Below are 6,345 nucleotides of genomic sequence, written 5' to 3'. Positions count from 1 at the left end.
GAAGAGGCTGGATTTCTCACAACATATGGAATGGAGGCTCAGGTTACTCAAGTATTTATGGAAAGAATGATCCTAGCCATCTGAAGGACTTGAGGGTAGCAGGAAATGGACACTTTGTCATCTCTACCTTATTAGCACCTGGCATGAGAACTCAAGGTTTCTACCAATAGCCTTATACAGGCTTCAATTAAATATTATAAATAACGGTCTTTTCAAAGAGGGCCTATGGAGCAGTGAAACCAGGAGCTCTTAATGCTATTATCAAAGATTGAAGTTTTCCATAGGATGCCATAGTCACTTCATAGGCTATGTGTTCCTGAGGAGGTGTAGCCACTCATAATCATAACAGTTCACTCATAATAATCCATGATTGGTGATGTGGCAAGCAAATAAATAACTCAAAGTTTAATCAAAAAACTTATAGGTGATGTTGGTCCCACAGAAAAAATGTCCTAAAAGCAATTTAGTGATCTTAATCCCAGGTTAAGGGCTTTCTATGTAAGAGGAAGAGCAAAGAACAAAACAGGTAGTGTGTCTGGTTAAACACAAAAATTGAATGAGAAATGTCATCGATGGTGCCCAAAAAACTTTGTTGTAGTCAGGGCAACTCCTGAAGACCTCTCTGTTTTCTACCATAACTTCCTTCCTTTGCTAGAGGGAGGTTATATGACGGTCACAGCCTTATGTTTATAAACATGTCTCCTTTTTGCTAACTCTTAGATCTCAAAAAAAAAAAAAAAACAAACTATGAAAGACCTTCAAGCTCTTAAAGTGCTTACTCAAAATGAAGAGGGAGAAAAATTCAGTTTCCTCCGCTCAGGTAGACCCAACTGAGATGAAGAGGGTGCAGTGCAACACAATCACCAAAGCAATGTGCTTTTCTTCTCTGAATCCACAGTTGCCACACACACACTCTCAAACGTACTCCCCAAACACTGATGACTCATGTAAGTAAAGTCAACGTGGTAAGGCAGTGACCCCTCTGGAGGAGACTCAAAGATGAAAAACAGCCATCTGTCATTATAGGTGTAACATCCTAACATTTTCCTTCAAACCTTTTATGTCAAAAATCACATAGGCTAGTAAATAGAAAGAAAGTAACACAATAAGACTAGCTTCCTTATGAACACAATTAAAATTAAAAGTCACCTCAGAGATTCTAGAACCAGAGGACATGAAGAGCAAAAGCTCCATCACTTGTGGTTTTTTCTTCTTCCCTGGGCTTTACTACTGACAATCATACCATCATGCCATCTGCCCTCTCTTGAGTTGGCATTCTTTTGGTCCTGAGTGTTACCTGTTCAAAATGTGATAGCCCCACATTTATTTCCAGAAAACTTCCCCAGTGCCTCAAAGCTTTCTTTGTTCATAAACACAATTTCTGAGCTATCAAGGGACTAAAGAAAAGAAAATAATCTAGGCAGCCCCAGGAAGATCAAGATTGAACAGAAAAAAAGTATTACCCAACCCCTTTAGCCTCTTTGGAAGAGGTTCAATCACTAAGCTTCAGCATGGTGTTGAGGTCTCTGCCGTCACTGGAGAACAGACAGAAGCTGAGAGACAGAAAGTTAAAAGTTTAATATAAGATTAATGCAAACTGACGTAAGTCAAGAGAGTACATTTGGTTTAAGAATCATGTAGCAAGAAACCAGGCACCCAGAAGCAGGAGGAGGGTGGAAGGAGCCCGGGAGTAAAGTCTATCATATGGACTAAATAAGGTTATTGACGTGAAAACTCCAAGCTCATGATAAACATCCAAGAAATGTCTGGGAATCTGAATCCAGCCTTTTGGTGAGCCCCGAGTATTCATACAAGGGTCAAATCCCTGGTCATCCAAACTGTGGTACCAGAATTTGGTATCACAGGTAGATGTCACACCCCTTAGAGAATCCTTTTACACCCTACACTTTGCTAATCTGACAAGCCTCACAGGTCTTTGCCATAATTATGCCAGTTGCCAAACTAGGTGAGAAGCAGAGTCTTCTTACCTTTCTAATTTTCATAGACCTTAGTTAGCATAATGCTTGGAGCACAAGCAGGATTTTGATACATGTAGGAAACATCAAAATATTTAAGGAGAAACTGACAGAACTTTGTTACTCAATACATTGAACTAACAATAGTGGTGAGATATTTAAGCCAATCAAATTATTTGCTTCTTAGTTAGGATCTTTCTAGCAAATGCAATTCCTGTGTTAATGTAAACAGCACACTTTTCTATCTGACTAGGAAACAAAGCATCCCTGAAGAGGTTATATGGGTATCACTCTACCTAGAGGTAGTCATCCAAAAAAAGCAGTAAGAGGGTTGTATTATACAACCTAGGCATTAATAAATGTGGTGTATTCTAAAGTTTTCCAAATTGAATCCCTCTCTACTTATTTATCTGAGGCATAAAAATCACATTTAAAAGAAAATAAACTATCAGATTTCAAATTATAAAGTGGTGATTTACTTTCAGAAATCACCCCAAAACAATAAGTATAACAAGAAACACCAAGGGAAATAATCTTCAATGAAACCAGATGATAAATCACTTTCAAACAACAAAATAAATGAAAGAGCTTCCAAATGCCCTAAGGCCAAAACAAGCATGCAAAAAGATGCTGAAAGGATATCTCAGGCTGCAGTGTCAAAGAAAGATGGCAGAGATCAAGTCCTCAAATAGGTGGCCCACCAAAAAGGCAAAACCACTAATAGCTGAAGTTTAACTATAGGGATCTGATCTGTGACCCGTCTGTCAGACCTTGCAGCTTGCAATTCTTGATGACTAGGGAGAAGTGAAGGGCAAAAGAACTTACTTACAGACACATAGTGTATTAAAAGAAACTTCTTTGTGAACCAGGAAGACTTCTGGTGGCTGGTCCATAACATCGTGATAGTTCTTTTCAATGTGAACCTCCTGCAAATAGGTTCATTCAAAGATGAGTAATAAATGAAAGAGAACCAGCACTGAAGCTATACAAGCACATCACAGTTTTTTTTTATATTGGGGGTAGAAAATAAGAAAAATAAACAGTAGAAGAAAAATTGTGATAAAAAATATTGCCATAGAGAAAATGAAAGTCAACAAAGATAACAACTGAATTAAAAGTTTTGAAGTAATTTCCTCTTTAAAAATAGCTAAATAGATGTATAACAGTTATGGAAATAAGCTATAAAGACAACAGCAAGAGAAAAGACACATGCTGAGGTCAGAAATAAGTTGGGAGGGAAAACTAAAAACCATCCTAGAGACGAATATCACACTGGAAACACTGTAAGGCAGAACAGACATTACTGAAAACAGAACGAGAGAGATGAGAAAAGTAAATACAGTTAAATGACAGAGAAGAGTTAAACATAGAGAAAATAACATATACATACAAAGAGGATTCAATACCTAAATCTTTTTCCTGAGGAAGATAATCACAGTGACGGTTCAGGAAAAATACACAGACAAAAATATGTGTATATATATAAGCAGCTTGCACTTTAAACTGTGGTGAAGCAACACTTCAACAATTTTAAATGGCTATAAAACTTTCCAATTGCTTATTCTTGTTTTCTGTATTCATCTCATGGACACACAATCCATGCATCAGCAGTGGTCTACAGATTACACTTTGATGATCTGGGTTACACATAGCTGAAATTGCCTAGATTGCAGCACAGAAAAACAGAGATTGAAAAAGTGAAAGAAAACGTAAGAGACAATAGTAGACAGAATGAGAAAGACTACCACTAGTTACAGTTTCTGAAAGAGTAAATGGGGAAGATGTGAAGAGAGATTTCCTGAGAAATTTTCAACATTGGGTGAAATGTGAATCTTTTGATATGAATCACAAATCTAAAGCAAAATGAGTAACAAGAAATCTATACCTAGCTACATCACAGTGAAAATGCAGAACAACAAAGATAAAAAATGTGTCATAAAAGCAGGCAGAGATAGAGAAAATTGACCTACAGAAGACCCGTAATTATAGTGACAGAAATAAAATTAGGATACTAGTAAATATCTTCAAAAGATGAGAAAATGGTACCTTCAAGATATTGAAAGAAAATTATTGACCACACATTTTATAACTCCCTTAAATGGTAACAAATGATAGCAAAATTAAGATTTTTTAGGACAAAAAAATTGCTGTTAAACTCTTAACTAAAGGAATTACCAAATACATATTTCAGAGAAAACAAAATTATTAAACTCCAAAAGAACTAAAATAGGAAAAGAAATAGTGAGTAAAAATACCATAAATATGTCAATAAATACAAACACGGATTGTATGCAATAAATATTGTAAAGACAAATTTGAGGAATAAAAGGAAAACAAGCTGCAACTAAAACACTGCCCAAAATTAACGCGCACACACACACACCAATCTTCTTTCTCTTATTTGAAAGTACAACATTTGGAGTTATTTTTCTTGCACTGGATGGCACATGTACAAATAGATGAAATGTTGGTTTTGGTTACTTTTGACTTTTTCTAACAACCATTGGAAACTGATCAATAACCAGGAGAAGAGAACAACACAGAGTTTATTCAAATCATAATTTATAAGTTGATATGTAATGTAGATGCTGTTATATTCTCTATCGTTATCTATCACATTCATTGGCACATTCTAGACTTCTGAGATAATATATATAAAAGTGATAGGGAACACCATAGCAACTGAAATTATTTAAGGCTATTACAACTGAAGGATGCTAAACAGATATTGTCATTTGTAAGCATAAATACTATAGATATACACATCAACTTTTTGCTTTAGATTTTTAAAACTTTTATTTTTACTTTTTATTTTGAAATAATTTCAAGCTGGAAGAAAAGTTTCAAGTATTCAAATAATTTCCATTTACCTTTCACCAAGATTCTCCATTGTTTACCTTTTACTACGTTTACCTCTTTCTCTCTCCACATTTTTTTCTGAACTATGAGAGTGAATTTTAGACACGAAGCCCTCTGTCCATAAATGCTGCAGTGTGCATTTCCTGAGAACAAAGATATTATCTTACATAATTTTAGCATACTTATCAATATCAAGAGTTAACATTAATATAATACTCATCTAATCTACAAGCCCGATTCAAATTTTGCTAATTTTCACAATACTGTTTTTTATAAATCACTTAATGGGAAAAAAAACTGGGTGCAAGATCACATTGCATTAAGTTGTCATGTTTCTTTAGTATCTTTAATCTAGAATAGTTCATTTCTTTCATTCATTATCTTGATGTTTTTGAAAAGGAAAGACATTGATGTTTGTAGGTCAGTTAGTTTATAAAATGTCCTTCAATTTAGATTTATCTAATGTTGCCTCATAGTTACATTCAAGTTAGGCATATTTTGTAAGGAACACAACTGAAGTTATGCTGTGTCCTTCTCAACGTCAGTCAGGAGGTACGTGATGTCAGTTTGCCCCATTCCTGCTAATGGTAACATTGATTACTTGGTTAAGGTGGCATCTGCCAAGTCTCCCCTTTGCAAAGTTACTGTTTTTCCCTTGGTAATTAATAAATATTTTAGGGGTATATTTTATAAAATCATTTTCTTCAACATCATTGATGATCTTGCTTGAATCAATTATTACTACAGTTGTTATTATTACCTGTATTAGTCGACATTTTGCTAAAAGGAAGAACTCCTCCTATCCCATTTCTTTCATTTTCTTTTTTTAAATTTAAATCAGTGTGGACTCACATATTTTTATTTTACTTAACAGGATATAGTCCATTACAATCATTCATTGTTTTGATGTTCAAATTATCCCCGTAATCCTTCGAGCAATTCCTTACTTTTGCTACAGCAAGCTGTTTTAGGCTCCGATTGTACTTGCCATGCCTCAGCTCTCAAATCAGCTATATCTCTAAGGAGAATAGTTCTTTTTAATGGAGAATGACGTTTAGAAACCAAAACCTGGTCCCTACATGTGCTCATTGCTGCTGATGTGTCATTGCTTCTAGGACATCTCAGCAGGAAGAGTTAGGAAATAAATCTATGTATACATACACATATACGAACAAATATAAACACACACACACACTATGAATTCATACTGATAGCTCTACTTCAAATCCATCATTCTGTGGTTCATTCAAATCTTCTTCCTTTCTGAATCTGTAAATCCCTTCCCCTAAAATGAGAAATCTGACACCTATTAACTTAAATATATTTACTTATTTTCCCATTTCTAAAACACACAGAAAGTAGTTTTAGAATTGCTAACCCATACAACTGCAAAAATAAAATTACTACGTAGAGCTCAATATCTGATTATCATTTATTTTGTCTTTTGACTGAGAGTACACAGTTTAAAGATTGTCCAATAGTTAGTTTTTTTCTGGTATTCTTGGCATAT

The 6,345-nt window shown here is 34.8% G+C and overlaps 1 non-coding gene across 1 annotated transcript; it reads left to right on the top strand.

The window, feature by feature from the left end:
* Window positions 1-204: 204 nt before the first annotated feature.
* LOC111769741 (small nucleolar RNA SNORA25) lies at window positions 205-332 on the top strand. The gene has a single exon (XR_002802547.1). It is a non-coding gene; the product is annotated as a small nucleolar RNA SNORA25 (small nucleolar RNA).
* The last annotated feature ends 6,013 nt before the right edge of the window (window positions 333-6,345 follow it).

This window comes from Equus caballus, chromosome 1 (genome assembly GCF_041296265.1).
Source record: "Equus caballus isolate H_3958 breed thoroughbred chromosome 1, TB-T2T, whole genome shotgun sequence".
In the NCBI taxonomy this organism is placed as follows: domain Eukaryota; kingdom Metazoa; phylum Chordata; class Mammalia; order Perissodactyla; family Equidae; genus Equus; species Equus caballus.
The sequence above is the reverse complement of the archived record's forward strand: the minus strand, read 5'-3'. Positions and strand labels throughout refer to the sequence as shown.